The sequence below is a fragment of the Stegodyphus dumicola genome, chromosome 5 (genome assembly GCF_044657685.1).
Source record: "Stegodyphus dumicola isolate Sdum_Otavi_A_Nest chromosome 5, ASM4465768v1".
Lineage (NCBI taxonomy): Eukaryota > Metazoa > Arthropoda > Arachnida > Araneae > Eresidae > Stegodyphus > Stegodyphus dumicola.
In genome coordinates, this window is record NC_140772.1 from 130,312,536 (window position 1) to 130,330,251 (window position 17,716).

Consider the following 17,716-nt stretch of genomic DNA (forward strand, 5'->3'; position numbering starts at 1 on the left):
CAGATGTTATTAACTTGCAAAATTTTAGACACACTACCTTAAGAGTATCGTTCTTTTAAGTCAAGTTGGCTGCTTCTTAATGAAGAGAAAAGAACAATTGAGGAGTTAACTACTCAATTATGCCCTCAAGAAAGAGAATATAAAGAAGAAAAATCTAAAGGTGATGTCCAAAATCAAGATGCATTAGAAGCTAAAGCAAGCAAAATAAAAAGAAATTTCAAAGGTAAAAAGCAGATAGGAAAATGCAACTATTGCCAGAGTGGACATTGGATTAAATTTTGTCGAAAATGGATAGAAGATGGAAGACCACCGAAGCCCAGTCAAAATTATAGTCTCAAGAAAAGATGGTGTTATAGCAAATATGTCCTTACTAGCTCTAGACAAAGAAGCTTTCTCATCTGAAAAGAATTGCTATGACTGGTTTCTGAATAATGGTGCTTCAAAGCACATTACCAATAATAGTGATTACTTCACAGAATTTGAAAAATTTGAAACACCACATGGAATTCCTGCTGCAAATGGCAAAATACTACCAGCTGTAGGTAAAGGAACTTTGAAGATTATGACAATAAAAGGAGAAAAACAATTCAAAGAACTTAAAGAAGTTTGGTTTGTTCCAGGTATTAGTAAGAACTTATTCTTCGTACTGGCTGCTCAAGATAAAAACAAAAATAGTAGATTTGAATCAACTGCAGAAGAATGTTAGTTGAAAATCAATAATGAAGTTGTAATCTATGGTACAAGAAGCATAAGTGGTGGTCTGTATAAAATTCATATGAAAGTACTTGTTCCGAATAACCCAGTAGAAGTCAACATAGCTCTCACAAGTGATTCAACTCTGCAGTTATACCATGAGTGCTGGGGTCACCACGACAAACGTCATATTAAGAATGTCCTTGAAGAATAGATGGGTGTCAGGGTTAAACTAGACAGTCAACTCTGTGAATCCTGTATATATGGGAAAACACATCATTTAAAATTTGGCAACAAAGCCCAGAGAACTTCTAAATGGATGTTTGCGGACCATTTGACAAATCCTTCAAAAGGTATCATTATTTTGTAGTCCTCAAGGATCATTTCACCAAATTTAGGTATGTGTTTTTCCTTTGCCATAAATCAGAAGTTGCAGAAGCAGTTGAAAATATGCTAGCACATGGGAAAAACTTAAGACATACCATCTAAAAGTTGTTAAGTGACAATGGTGGTCAGTTTGATAATGAAAATGTTAGGCTTATTCTAAGACAAAAGGGAATTCTTTGCATCCCCTTGTTGGGCTCCATGGTGAGTGGGGCGGTACGACCCGAATCTTTCTCCATTTAAATATGAATGCTATGATACCTTCCTGCTCCAACAATGTACCCGATACTCCGACTGTGACTAAAAGACTAAGAAGCGACATAGAAAGCACTGCATCAGATGTACTTTGTCCACGTTTCTTAATTATAATCAGCTCTGAAGAATTAAAAATGTCACCCTTTCTAATCAACAAACATCTTTTATCTTCTGTAGGAGAACTGAAAAATATTAAGAGACTTCGATCTGGAGACCTTTTGATAGAAACTGTGTCTGGAAAGCAGTCTAATAGTCTTTTGAAACTAACTAAATTAGGACAAGCAACCATTGTAGTTAAGCCACATAACAGTCTAAATTCGTTTCAAGAAGTAATCTTTGAAATAGACTTACTGTCAGTAACTGAAGAGGAGTTTGTTAAAGAGTTGGCAGATCAAAACGTGTGTGGTGCTCGTAGGGTCAAAATACGGAAAGAAGGTAACTCATTCTCACTAAACATGTCATACTTATTTTCAAGTCTCCTAACCTGCCTAAAAACATCAAAGCTGGATACCTAAACTGTTCAGTCAGGCTATATATAGCGAATCCAATGTGTTGCTTTCAATGTCAGTGCTTTGGAGATGGAAAGACCTCTTGTTGCGGTAGCCTCACCTGCACTCGATGTTCCATCGTAGGCCATGCCAGTGAAGGCTGCTCTGCTGCCTCCTTGTGTATAAACTGTAAAGGCAATCATCCAGCTTTTTCAAGATCGTGTCTGAACAAATTCAAAACATTAAAGTTACGTAAAAGATATTTGCAGAAGCCAAAAGACTTGTACTATCTAATCAGCTATATCTAATCAGCTATCTAATAAATCTTATGCACCCGCAACAAAATCATTCAGATCAGTATCAACGCAAATCACAATAACCACACAGAAAAAAGAACTAGTAACCAGAAGATCCTAGAAACTAAAAATCAGGGGAAAAAACCTGATGTTAAAAGTAGTACACCGGTGACTGCGTCCAAAGGAAAACAGGATGTCCAACAGAACAAAGATAGAGATGGTATCAAAGAGAAAAATTAGCAAAATCACAGGACCCCCAGTCAAAGTTCCATTGCAAGCATGAGCTCAGGTACGCTTAGACGAAATGGACGTTGAAGAAGGGTTATCCCTTCCGAAACACCTTTTACCTTGAAAGTCAAAACACCAACACTGCCAAAACAAGCATCTATAATGAGTACATTTATTTCGTGGAATTGGCGGGGTTTTCGTCAAAACCTGGATAACATCAAGGATTTAATAAACATGCATCAACCTGCCTGCCTTGAGCTTCAGGAGACCTTGTTAAAACCAAGCAGACATGCTAAGATACAGAGATATACAACAGTAAGAAAGGACAATCCATCTGGGGATTGTGCTGTGGTGGTGTGGGCCTTATCACTTCCCACAATCACCCATACATTGCTCTCCCTTTGACGACCTCCCTTCAAGCTGTGGCGGTTCAGATTAATTTACACTTTTCAATCTCTATGCACCATTTATTTACCCCTACACAAGCATATTGATCAGCGAGAGTTGGACAGAATAACAGAGCAGCTCCAAGAATTTGTATTGCTTTTAGGTGACTTCAATGCCCATAGTATATTATGGGGAAGTAGGGACACTAATTCAAGGGCCTGGCAGATTGAACAATTAATGGAAGATCACTCTGTTTGTCTCCTTAATAATGGAGAATACACTTACTTTCATCAATCGACTAGAACATTTCATGCAATTGGTCTGGTTTTTTGTTCTCCATCTCTACTACCTTTCTGCTCTTTCAGTGTAAGGGAGAATCTCTATGATAGTGATCACTTCCAGGTGATTGTAAATATTACAGGAAATTCAAAGATCTCAAGACAACCATGCTTACTTTACGATAAAGCTGATTGGGATCTTTTTCAACCTTGTGCTGTGCTGACTGAAGAAATGGTCAATGATGTGGACATTAATACAGCAGTAAAAATGATCTCTGATACTATTGTACAAGCAGCTGAACTCTGTATTCCGAAGTCCTTGACAAAGTTTCCTAAATCCTGGTGGAACAATGATTGCCATAAAACTTTGAGAGAGCAAAAGAAAGCTTGACGTATCTTCTGCCGTTATCCAACACTGGGAAATCTTCTTGCCTTTAAAAAAGCTAAGGCGAATGCAAGAAAAGTGAGGCGGCAAAGTCAGAGAAAATCATAAGCAGCCTATGTGTCCACTATTACCTCCTCAATGTCTAGCAAACAGGTTTCGGAAAGAGTCCGCAAATCCTCTGGACTTTATAATGATTACTCCTTTTCTGTTCTAGAAAAAGATGGAAAGTTGATAAGCTCTAGAGAAGAAATTGCCAATGATTTAGGTGATACATTTGCTGCTGTATCTGGCAGTAGCAATTGCTCAAAAGAGTTTCTGCCCACAAAGATGCACTTGGAAAGGATTCAAATAGACTTTTCCCATCCTAATGCAGATTCTTATAATGAAGATCTCGCCATGTTGGAGTTAAGAAATGTAATATCTCGCACTGATAGGACTTGCCCTGGTCCTGATGGCATAAGTTATTTGATAATAAAGCACCTGCCCTATGAATCTCTAGTTGTCCTTCTTGCTCTTTATAATAAGATTTGGAAGGAACAAATTTTTCTTACTGCCTGGTGTAGGGCCTTTGTTATCCCTATAGTAAAACCTGGCAAGGACCCGAAAAATCCTTTAAATTATCGCCCCATTGCGCTCACTACCTGCCTTTGCAAGATTATGGAAAAAATGGTAAATCACCGTCTCACCTACTATCTGGAGACTAATCATTGCCTATCACCTTACCAAAGTGGTTTCCATAAGGGAAGATCTTCACTTGATAATGCCCTGTTTTTAGAAACCGCAGTACGCCATGCATTTGTGAAAAGAAATCATGTGATTTCAATCTTCTTTGACATGGAAAAGGCGTACGATAGAAATTGGCGGCTTGGACCTCTTCATGACCTTTACAGCACTGGATTGCGAGGTAATTTACTCATCTTTATTCAAAACTTTTTGAAGGACTGTACCTTCTAAGTCAAGATTAGTTCGTTGCTTTCTCAAGTATTTGTACAACAAGAAGGTGTACCACAAGGTTCAGTGCTCAGTGTCACTCTTTTCAGCCTGAAAATTAATTCCATTTTAAGAGAACTTCCTCCCACAGTGTATGGTTCGTTGATGATCTGATGATCTATTGTCAAGGTCAAGATATGAGATATCCCTCAGGGGGCTCACTTTTGTGAGTACGGGTGTGGCAATCCCGAGGTACCCTAGCCCTTCAGGGGATCATCTTCTTGGTGAGATGGGTGTCACGATCCTGGAGCCCCAGTGATCTATCCTCTTTTCCGTCTCCTCTCCTCTTGGCTGGATCTTTTTCCCTTCCCTTCTCCCTTGTGGTTTCTCTCTACGGAGTTTGGGGCTCGTCACGAGAGGCTGGAACAGACCTTGTTTCTAGTTTTCGAGTGGCGAGAAAACTGCCCACGTGTTTGCCATGCGTGGAGACCTGTGTCGCTGGAAAGGAGGGTCCTGGTAGTTGAGGGGCGAGGTACTGTCCCCAACACACTGCTTTGGCCTCTGCTTCAGCTAAACGGGAGGCACCTTAGTCGTCCTCACGGGTGTCAATCGGCTGGTCACTAGTCCTTGTGTCAGTGGCTTGGGGTCAAGCTCTCGGGAGTACCTGCTTTCGGGAATGCCGACTGTGGGGCTTCAGTTTGCGTATAGGTCCGGCTAGCCCTAACACAGGAATCTGTGTTCCCTTGTAGGGCTCCGTGGTGGGCGGGGCCGTCGGACCCGAATCTTTCTTCTCTTCAATATGGCTTCTTCACACATATATTTAATTAAAGATTTCGAGATCACTCCAGTTACTCAAGTCACTCCAGTCTCTCAACCTAGTTCTGAAACATCTACTACTAAACCAGTCACTCAACCTAGTTCTGAAACATCTACTAATAAACCAATCATTCAACCTAGTTCTGAAACGTCTAGTACTAAACCAGTCACTCAACCTGTCACTCAACCTAGTTCTGAAAATTCTGCAAAAAAATTACGGACAGATGCAAATAAAAAAAATCATCACAATAGTCCCCGTTTCCTAGTCATCTCTAGTCCTTCTGGCGAAATGCATAAGATGTCTCCTTTCGTAATAAATAAATACATCCAGTCTTGTATTGGTGAGCCGAGAAACATAAAGCGTCTCCGCTCCGGAGACTTGCTTATTGATACAAACTCAGCCACCCAGTCTGCTTCTTTACTTCAGATTACTAAACTTGGGCAAGCGAATGTCACTGTAACACCCCATAAGTCACTGAACTATTGTCGTGGTGTAATCTCAGAATTCGACCTTCTGTATGTTTCTGAAGAAGAGATTGCTTCTGAGTTATCTGAACAAAATGTCTGCGGTGTAAGGCGGATCAAGATGCGTAAAGAAGGTAAGTTGATAGACACGAAACACGTGATCCTTACCTTCAACACGCCTGATCTGCCTAAGAATATTAAGGCCGGATATCTAAATATTCCTGTAAGACCTTATATTCCAAACCCTATGCGATGTTTCCAATGCCAGCGTTTCGGCCATTCTAAGACGTCTTGTCGTGGCAGCCTCACATGCGCCCGATGCTCACAGATTGGCCACGATTCTGATAATTGTACCGCTGCGCCTTTGTGTATAAATTGCAAGGGTGACCACCCAGCATTTTCTCGCTTGTGCCCAAAATGGAAATCGGAAAAAGAAATCCAGACTACAAAAGTTACTAGGAACATCTCTTACGCCGAAGCCAGAAGACTAGTCCAGAGCACACAGCTTCGACCAAATTCATCATACGCCAGTGCTGTTAAATCATATCATACAGTTGCCACCCAAACATCAATAGGCACACAGACCCTACCAAATAAAACCCAACCGTCTACATCCAACAAGAAAAAAGAAAATGCAACCCATATAGTACAAAAGAAAGAAACAGTTATTCAAAGTAAGCCGAAAACTGCCACACAAAAAATATCAAATAAAAATAGAAGTCGCAGCAATAGCTCTCTTGATGACATGATTTCTGAATCTGCGGATTCAGACTTTATGGAAGTGGAAGAGGGTCTGGAATTTCCCAGGCATCTACTTCCACGAAAAACAAAAGAACAGCACAGGAAAAACAAAAACCATTCATAATGGCCACCCTCATGTCATGGAACTGTCGCGGTTTCCACCGAAATTTGCTTGACATCAAATCTATAATAAATGCGTACCATCCTGTGTGCTTAGCAATACAGGAAACAAATCTGAAACCAGAACACCATGCAAAACTTCGGAGGTTTTCTTTCGTCAGGAAGGATAACCTTGCAGGTGAGCGTGCCAGTGGAGGAGTAGGTCTCCTCTCCTCACTGGATTATCCCTCAAATGTACTTCCTTTGACGACATCCCTCCAAGTTGTCGCTACTCAAATAAATTTTGATATTGTTGTTTCATTTGCTTCTTTGTATTTGCCTCCAAATGAGCACATTTATCAGCAAGATTTAAATAATCTAATAGAGCAGCTGCCTGAGCCTTTTATCATAATAGGAGATTTTAACGGCCATAGTCCACTCTGGGGAAGTAAAGATACAAATTGCCGAGGAAGACAAATAGAGCAGATGATCGAAGATCATAGCCTTTGTCTCCTAAATAATGGGCAAGATACGTACTTCCATGAGCCTTCAAGGACATTCCACGCTCTCGATCTTGCCATCTGTTCACCATCTCTGTTGCCATTTTGCACTTTTAGTGTCGGAAATGACCTGTACAACAGCGATCATTATCCTATTTTTGTGTCTCTTGCACGAAGAGGAGCAAACCCCGTGTCGAGAGTCCCTCGTTTTATCCTGGACAGGGCAGACTGGGAACTCTTCTCTTCCGTTGCAGAGCTGACAGAGGAAATGGTAGAAGGTGTGCATATCGATGACGCTGTTGAAGCTGTTACTAATACTATTATTCAGGCAGCTATGCTTTCGATTCCTAGAACATCAGGAAAAACACTAAAATATTCGAAACCGTGGTGGAATCGCGACTGTCATGAAGCACTGAAAAAACAGAAAAAAGCATGGGGTATTTTTCGTAGATATCCTACTCTGCGAAACATCATAGTTTTTAAAAGAGCCAAAGCAAATGCACGGAAAGTAAGAAGGCAGAGCCAGAGGGATTCCTGGTTTTCATATGTGTCCTCAATAACATCCTCTACGCCTAGTAAGCGGGTTTGGGAAAGAGTTCGAAAAGCATGCGGAATGTACAAAGACCACTCACTTTCCTTTCTGGAAAAAGATGGCCGAGTGATTAGCTCCATAGAAGAAATTGCAAATACAATTGGTGAGACATTTGCTGCCGTTTCTTCCAGCCGAAATTACTCACCTGCATTTCTTTCTATCAAGCAACGCTCTGAGAAAAATCCCATCGCTTTCAACTCTTCCAACTTTGAGCCGTACAATTGAGACTTTACTATGGTTGAACTAAAGAGAGCTTTGTTGCAGACACATAGGTCTTGTCCGGGTCTGGATGGCGTGTATTATGAAATGCTAAAGCATCTGTCCTATAAGTCACTGAGTGCCCTTCTCACACTTTACAATAGAGTGTGGAAGGAGCGTACATTTCCCAGTGCATGGAGGAGAGCTATTGTCATTCCTATTGCGAAGCCAGGGAAAGACCCGAGGAATCCCTCGAACTATCGGCCAATTGCCCTTACCAGCTGTGTTTGCAAACTGTTTGAAAAGATGGTAAACAGCCGCCTAGTCTACTTCTTGGAAAAGAATAATATTATATCGCCTTATCAAAGTGGTTTTCGAAAGGGGAGAACAACCGTAGATAATATGCTCCTCTTAGAGACATCCATTCGAAAAGCTTTTGTAAGAAGAAATCACCTTGTCTCAATTTTCTTCGATATAGAGAAAGCCTATGATAAGGCATGGAGATACGGTATAATTCGCGATCTTCACGAGAGTGGCTTGCGCGGCAACCTACCAATTTTCATTCAGAATTTCCTGAACGCTAGAACTTTTCAAGTAAGGATAGGCTCTGTTTTGTCTGATGTTTTTGAACAAGAGGGTGTGCCTCAAGGCTGTGTACTCAGTGTAACTCTTTTCAGCCTAAAAATAAATTCTGTATTAAAACAACTTCCTCCCACCATTTCAGGTTCTTTATATGTTGATGATCTACAAATTAGCTGTAGAGGTGTGGATATGAGACATGTAGAGAGACAGCTCCAGATCGCTTTGAACAGGATCCAGGAATGGGCAAAAAGACAAGGATTTACGTTTTCGAAACAGAAGACTGTGTGCGTGCATTTTTGTAAAAAGTGAGGTCTCCATCCTGAGCCGGAATTATACCTCAATGGGTCTGTAATTCCAGTTGCACCTGAAGTAAAATTTTTAGGGGTGATGTTCGACCGAAAATTGACTTTCCTTCATCATGTCTTAAACTTGAGAAAAAAGTGTACCAAAGTTCTAAATATCTTAAAAGTCCTGGCGAACACCTCCTGGGGTGCAGAGCGTTGCTCCATGCTTCGCATTTACAGAGCTCTAATTCGCTCTAAACTGGACTACGGCTCAGTTGTTTACGGATCTGCCCGGTCTTCAGTGTTGTTAAAACTAGATCCTGTTCATCATCAGGCTCTGCGGATTTGTTCTGGAGCCTTCAGGACATCTCCTGTGCAGAGCCTTTATGTTGACTGTCACGAGCCATCACTCTGTTTGAGGCGTGAGGAGTTGTCTCTTTTACGCTATTTTAATATTTTATCTCAACCTGACCATCCTTATAACTTGTGTATATGTGAAAATAGCTGTGACCTTTTATTTGAGGCACATCCATCCTGTGTGCCTTCTTTTCCTGTTAGAGTTCGTCCCCTCATTGAAGAATTCTCCCTGTTTGATATTTCCCCACAGGCAGTACAGCATTTTGAAATTTCACCTTGGGAAAATGCACAAATCCACCTTCTTGACATTTTCCACAATTACAGAAAAACAACTACTGATGAGAGCATCTACAGACAAATTTTTGCTGATCACAGGCAGAGTTACAGGAGTTATGTTCCCATATATACGGATGGCTCTAAGTCAGCTTGCCATGTTGGCATGTCATGTATAATTGGTGACCACATGGAAGGCAGACGTTTACACGACGCTTCCTCTGTCTTAACCTCCGAACTGACTGCCATATATTATGCGCTTTTGTACATCTCAACTCTGCACCATCGAAAATTCATTGTATATACGGACTCCTACAGTGCATTGAAAGCTTTAGAATCCTTTTCTAGCACTGAGAATCCTGTGATAGTGGATGTTCTCAAGTTGAATATTAAATTGACATGTCGTGGATTTGAACTTCTGTACTGCTGGGTCCCCGGACATACAGGAATAAAAAGCAATGAGCTGGCGGACATCGCAGCGAAATCTGCTGTTGAAATGTCCGGCCGCCTCATCCCTTTTAAAGATATCCGTTGTGTCATAAAAGAGAAGATCCGAAAGAAATGGCAGCAACTTTGGGACCTTCAACTTCATAACAAGTTGAGAAGGGTGAAGCCTAAAATAGAGCATTGGGATACTACTAGCAATCGCAGGGAGGAAGTTCTTTTGACTCGCCTTAGAATTGGTCACAGTAGAGTGACACATAACTACCTTCTGAAAGCTGAGAACGAGCCTATTTGTGCAACTTGTAATGTTTGTCTTTCAGTTTATCACATTTTAATTGAATGTTCATATTTTAATAATCTTCGTGAGAAGTATTTTAATAGCTGCGACCTGCCTCTCGACCGTTTAATCGGAAGAGAGGTCAATAATAATTTGTTTCACTACCTCAAGGAAACAGGTTTCTATTATTTAATTTGATTTTTGTCCTGAGATTTTATGTTGGAATTTTAATTAATCAGATGTTTTAGGATTTTATATCTATACTGCATCTCTCATTATCAAAGTTATAATCAGCATTTTCATCCCATCATTTAAATATCTTTTTACTTGCCTCGATTTTAAAAGTGTGCTGTTGTCTTTATATTTTTTGTTCCTTTAGTTTGTATGTTAAAAAAAGAATCCTGTGTTTGGCGCATATGGCCTATTGAGCTTTGCGCCATAAAACTACTACTACCACTACCACAAGATATGAGATACATTAAGAGACAACTACAAATTGCTCTAAATAGAGTCATAAAGTGGTCCAACTACAATGGTTTTAAATTTTCTAGCCAGAAGACAGTCTGCATGCACTTCTGTCGCAAAAGAAATCTACATCTTGATCCAGAGCTGCATCTTGACGGCTCTTTGATCCGCATTGAGCCAGAAGCAAAATTCTTAGGAGTTATATTTTACAGAAAGCTCACTTTCCTTCTGCATATCTTAAATCTAAAGAAAAGATGTGCTAAAGCTCTCAACATACTGAAAGTCCTGGCCAATACTGCATGGGGAGCAGAGCATTGTTCTGTGCTCCGCATTTATAGAGCTTTATAGAGCTTTAATCCGTTCCAAACTTGACTATGGCTGTGTTATCTATGGATCAGCAAGACCTTCTGTGCTACTGAAATTGGTTCCAGTCCACCACCAAGCGCTACGGATTTGCTGTGGAGCCTTCAGAACAAAGTTTATATGTCATCTGTTTTGAACCATCTTTAGAATTCAGATGCAAGCAGTTGTCCATTGGTCTTCATTATATTCATGTCACAGGCCGAACATCCTGTCCGACTCATGACATCTGATCAGCACTGGCGTCTTTACCAAGCCCGTCCTTCATGTATCCCACCTTTTGATCTTCGCATTCATTCACTGATTGAAGAATTCAACCTAAATGATCTGCATCCCAAAAATTTTGACCTTTTCGGTATTGCTCCCTGGCAAGAAGTGAACATTCACCTACTTAACATTTTTGGAGAACTAAAGAAGAGCAATACCAATGATATCCAATATCAACAAATTTTCCTACAGCATAGAAGCAGTTATTCTAACTACAAAGCAATTTTTACTGATGGCTTAAAGAATCATGATCATGTCGGGGCAGCTTTTGTTTGTGATAAAGAAATAAAGAGCTTCATAAGGCTGCATCTGTCTTTACTGCGGAAACTTTTGCCATTTTGAATTCCTTAATCTTTATCTCTAGGCAAAATAGCAGGAAGTTTATTATCTACTCTGACTCTCCGAGTGCTCTTGAATCAATAAATACAAATACCAGCCACCCTTTGATCCTAGAAATTTTAAAGGCACACCTCCATTTGAGAAACGCAGGTTATCATATTGCATACTGCTGGGTGCCTGAACATGCTGGCATCAAAGACAATGAACTCGCCGATATCGCAGCAAAATCTGCTGATATTACCTCAGAAAATGATGTCCCTTTTACAGACATACGGAATTACATCAGAGCAAAGATCTTGTCCAGGTGGCAAGAACTGTGGGAATGCCAAACTCTGATCAAATTAAGGCAGGTAAAACCCAATTTGGAGTACTGGGAGTCGAGAGGGAATCGAAAGGAGGATGTACTACTGACTCGCCTATGAATTGGTCATTGCAGACTGACACATCAGTATCTCTTGAAAGGGGATAATGAGCCTATTTGTGCACTTGCAACGTTCCCATTTCAGTCAATCACATTTTAACCTGCTGTCCTGCTTTTAGTCAGAAACGTGAATTTTATTTTAACTCTACGAATGTTATCTTAACAGATTTCATTGGAAGAAACCCTCACATCAACCTCATAAGATTTTTAAGACATCTCTTTTTACCATATGATTTGAATTACATTTTATCCTGCTCTACCTGTTGCTAGAGCATTTCTCAGTCATTTCTCCATGCCTTCATCTCATTGGAAGAAATCCCCACATCAGCGTCATAAGTTTTTTAAAAGACATCCCTTTTTACCATATGATTTCAAGTTATTTCCCTTTTATCCTGATCTACCTGTTGCTAGAGTGCCTGGACAATTCAAGTCATTTCTCCATGCCTTCATCAGTATCTCAGGTCCATTTCATCAATTCACTTGATACACTGTGTTTTGCATCTTGAATTTCATTCACCATTTATCTGGCGCATAATAACCCTTGAGGTTTTGTGGCATTAAAAAATCAACCAAGGGAATTCTTCAAAGATTAACTGCCCCTTATACCCCTCAGCAAAATGGTGGGAGTGAGCGAGAAAACAGAACCTTGGTAGAAATGGCAAGAAGTTTAAAGAATTCTAATTTTGAAGTTAATTTTGATCATTATAGGCTGGATTTATTAGTACATATGTCTATATTTTAAACAGAACAGGGAAAAGTTCATTATCAAATGTAAGTCGTTACGAATCTTGGATGGGACAAAAACCTAGAATAAGACATATGCGTATAGTTGGATCCACCTGTTTTACTCACATATGAGATCAAAGACACAGAAAAATGGATAAGAAAGCCATAAAGGGCTACCTACTAGGACACGATAGAAATGAACGATATTGCATCTGGATGAAAGAAAGCAGTACTGTTATCTGCTCACAAGATACTGAAAATGAGGGGAAGCAAGATCAAGAAGATTCAGAAGATCAAACAAGTTCTGAAAATGAAAATAAAGATGAAAAAGAATCACCTGCTATGAACTTAAGAAAGCGTAGTGCAATAAAAAGGCCTAAACGTTTTAAAGATTATGTGATGGCATCTGAAGTTTTTATGTGTGATGTATATGAACTACAGTCATACAAAGAAGCCATTAATTGTAAAGAATAGGATTTCTGCGAAAAGGTCATGGATTCCGAAATTAGCTCCTTGAAGGAAAAGGACACCTGGACACCAGAAACTCTTCCAGATGAAGCAAAAGCTCTTCTTTGCAAATGGGTCTTTCAAATCAAGAAAAATCCAGATTACACCGTGGATGAGCACAAAGCAAGACTTGTGATTAAGGGCTTCAGTCAGAGACAAGGTATTGATTATGATCAGACCTTCATTCCAGTCACAAAGCTAGGAACTGTGCGTTCACTCATAAGCATTGCAGCTAGTGAGAATATGCATCTTATGCAATTTGATGTTTCGACTGCCTTCTTGTATGGTGATCTAGAGGAAACAATCTATATGAATCAGCCTGAAGGATATAACGGTGGTGCCAATAAAGTATACAGATTCAAGAAAAGCTTGTATAAGCTAAAACAAGCTCCTCGATGCTGGCATAAATGTTTCAGAAAATTCCTGATGGACCTTGGGTTTAAGGTCAGTGAAGCAGACCTATGCCTATTCATTCGAGAAAAAACGGTAAGAAGCTCCTCATAGCACTGTACGTGGATGATGGACTGATCACTGCTACTGATGAAGAAGATTCCAGAAACTTTATAGACCAGTTGAAGTTAAAGTTTAAAATCACCAGCAAGCCAGCTTCATATTTCTTAGGACTAGAAATACAGCCTCTTGAAGATGGAAGTATTAAGATAGGGCAAGAAGCATATGCCACAAAGATCCTTCAGCTTTTTGGCATGAGTGACTACAGACCAGTTCATACACCCATTTTGAAAGATAAAGTAGTTTGTTTACACAGACGTTAATGAAACAGATATCCCTTTCCGTGAAGCTGTGGGAGCATTGATGCATTTGATGATGGGGACAAGACCTGACTTGGCATACTCTATTAGTGCTTTGTCACGTAATTTAGAAAATCCCTCTAAAGAAGACTGGATCAAGGTTAAGCGTGTATTTAGATACATTGCAAACTCCAAAAATGCATTTTTTATAAATCAGGCTATAAACCAGGAATTTTAGAATGTTTTAGTGATGCTGACTTTGGTGGATGTATTCAAACAGGCAGATCAACTAGTGGAGTAATATTTTTGTATGCAGGTGAAGCAATATCTTGGTTGAGCCAATGCCAAGCCATGGTTGCAACATCAACTGCAGAAGCTGAGATAGTTGTAGCAAATGAAGCTGCAAAAGAGGTCATTTGGCTTAGACTGATTATTGGTATTTCTTCCTTGAAACAAGTGTCAGCCATCTATGTAGACAACAGTGCTGCAGTAAGACTAGCTCAGAACCCTGAGCTTCATCGCAGGACCAAGCGTATAAATCTAAAACATTTTTTCATACTTGAAGTCTAAAACAGTCTAACAGTCTAAAACATTTTTTCGTACGTCTGGAAGGTAAAATCAATGTGCAGCAGATTTCAACAGAAGTTCAAGTTGCAGATTTGTTCACCAAACCCTTGCACGAGCCAAGACTCTTGATGCTATCTGAAAACATTGGACTAGTATGAACTATGATTAATTTAGAACTCTAATTTAAAAGTGTTTTTTTTTTTTTTTTTTTTTTTTTTTTAACCAAGGGGAAGTGTTGAAGTTATTTATGTTACAAAAGAAAAAACAAGGTACTGTAATTTTTTTTTTATTTTATATATTTGTTTGGTAACATCTCAGAATGTTCTTCAACTTCTACTTTGAGAAGCTCAGTTGAACGATTTGTTATTGACCTTGTCATATAGCTTGCGTTAAAAGCATGGATAAGAAAAACGTTTAGTAAGATTCTTCTTCAGTTTTAGCATATTTAATCTTAAAATGCAATACATTCTAGATTTATTATAGCAATTGAATAGAACATGTGGCAACAATTAGATAATTCTTCAAACGATATAAATTTTGTGCATTCTGAGTTATAATATGAACGAAATATAACACTGATAAGTGAACCTAGTGCCATGGTGTCTAAACAAACATAGTGAATTTTAAAGAGTGCATTTATTCTATTGTGGTTTATGCACTATTGGCAAAGTAGATTTAATTCAATCCAATAAGTTTAAATGAAATGCAAGAAAAAATGCGTCTTATTTAATAATCCATGCAAGGAAGTCATGTGGGGTGCACATCAGATTTTTTTTGTATGCTTTATGCATGCGTACTTGATTTTTTTTCCCTCCCACAATAAAACATGAGAGTTACGATTCTTAATTTCACTTCGGCATTAAATAAAATACCTTGTTATTGAAGAAACAATTATTTTAGCATAAATTTGTGTGATAGGTAACTTCGCTCTTGGCATACATCTCAAACTGAAACATTCTATGTAGAAACATCGTTGATTTTACACTACTATTTTATATTCCTGGTGCCAACCTGGCGAATCATTATTTATAATATTTTGCTTCCATCACAGCATGCTTTTCAGCATATGATAACTTGAGTAATGACTCATGCAGCGATGCCTAAACATTTTTTTTTTTTATATTAGTAATTTAATAACAAAGAGTATGGTAACCTTTTATGTTTACATCACACTTGGTAAAGATTAAAGGTAAATGCTGTAAGAAATGTTGACAAGGAAAAATTTAACAAAAATATCTTTCCATATGCTAAAAATAGATTTATTCATGATACTCATAAACCAAAAGATTACATGTAATGCTATTTGAATTAAGAATAACTGATTTGTTTTCACATAAACTCAGAATTGGTGCCAGAGCTCAGATTGCTGGATTTAGGAAAGACAAAATTTTTGGAATTTAAAGAAGCACCGAGCAACAAAATTTTTAGAATTAAGCAAAAGCACTGAAACCCGAAATTTAGAACTTAGGGAGGCACTTGATAGCAGAATTTAGGACCCCCATGTGCATATTTAAGCATGTGCAAGAAATAGATGTTAAGTATAATAAATAACTAAAATAATACAATTCAAGCTTAATTATCTCGCTGCAGTAAATTTAGCTGAACAACTTGCCTTCCGCTGCCAATCTCATAATACATAGCCAATAATGTAAAGCGGACACTATCAAGCTAGGCTAAAATTACATTTTACTAATTACAAGCAATATCAGCTAATTTAGCGGATTGCACTGTTTCTTAACTTTCTGAATTGATCCAGCTGATTTTTTTTTTTTTTTTTTTTTTTTTTTTTTTTTTTTTTTTCAGATTTTTATTATTACAGCATTTTTATGAAAATTAAAGTTTGAAGTTTACGATTATGCCGAAATAATTCTGGAACTGCAACAGGATCTATGAAGTGACAGCGTGTTTCAGTTTTCATTAAAAAAAAAAGTGGAACTACTTCAAAAAATGGATAAAGGTATATTGGTCTCAAAATCTCGAGGAGTGTGATATGGATAACCAAATGAATATGACATAAGAAAACAGTAAAAGTAACTTTTTGAATTTTGTGCGGGATTCCGACATCTCACTCGTAATGAAAACAGGAAACATTTAATAAATTAAATTGAAATATTATTCGTTATGTTCTGTTCAGACAGCATTGCAGTGAGGGCATGCCATTGACGGATCCAATGCTAATGGCTGAAGTCAAAATATTTAATGAAGAAATGAACTTGAAAAATGAATGCACATATTTGTCAGGTTGGTTAACAAATTTAAAAATCGTTGAGGTAAAAGGCAGTTAAAAATTTCAGGTGAAAAAGCTTCAGTTTATACTGAAGCTGCTGAACTCTTTGCAGATGAATTCTTTTAACTCATTAATTTTGAAAACCTGATGAAAATGGTCTATTCTGGCCACAAACTGGTACTGCAAAACACCTTGGCAACCTCTATAGAAAAGGCTCTAATTGCTGTCAAAGATTCCAAAGCAAGACCAACAATTTTAGCATGCGCAAATGCTGTAGGAGCGCAAAAGTGTAAATTTTTCATAATCGGGAAAAATGTAGGACCTCAAGCATTTAAAGAAATTAACATTTTCCTCATTATATATATCGTGCAAATAAAACAACATGGATGACACAAGCATTAATGAATAATTGGCTTGAAAGTCATCTCATGCCCAAGGCTCGGCACAATTTGAATTCTGTCGATGTACCTAATGATGCAAAAATTTCCCTGAATGTATAATAACTATTCGGCTCACTAAGTTTCAGTGAAAGATAATGTATCCATAGTATTCTTTTCTCCAAACTGTATGTCCAACATTCAGCCTATGGATATCAGAATAGTGCATGCGCTGAAATGAAAATAAAAAGTAGCATTTTTAAAATCCATGTTAAATTTCTTGAATAATGGCAAGAATATTTTTGCATAAAATCTGCTGTGTGAAGCATTGCAAGACCGCAGGTGGATGTGTCTCCAGATACTTAAAAAAATGTTCGGCATAATTTATCGCCAGTTAACATGGTATTTCATGGATGATGAAGATGATAGCTGCAAATTTTCAGGTTTTCGGATATCGCAAACTAAAGGTAAAGTTTTGCAATTAATGGATTTCTTAAAGAAATGTAGAGAAGCGGTAATAAAATAAGATGATATAACAGAAATTTTTTATTGCAATGAAACAAACCCCAATCATGAATCAGTTAATGGATGGCAAAATCTGTAGTATAGTTCTAGATCCAGAAAATACCGCTACCGATAATTAAGAAAGTGGCAGAGAGATTATTGAAAACAAAAAAATTTTGATTGACATCTTAGTTGGGGTGCTTGACACAGCAATTATAGGACCTGAACAATGGAACTTTATAACTAAACAAAACG

At 38.3% G+C, this 17,716-nt stretch overlaps 1 protein-coding gene across 2 annotated transcripts in view; it reads left to right on the plus strand.

The window, feature by feature from the left end:
- Positions 1 to 17,716, plus strand: part of LOC118191544 (xylosyltransferase Oxt-like) — a 142,657-nt gene that overhangs the window by 84,936 nt on the left and 40,005 nt on the right. The window lies entirely within an intron of this gene.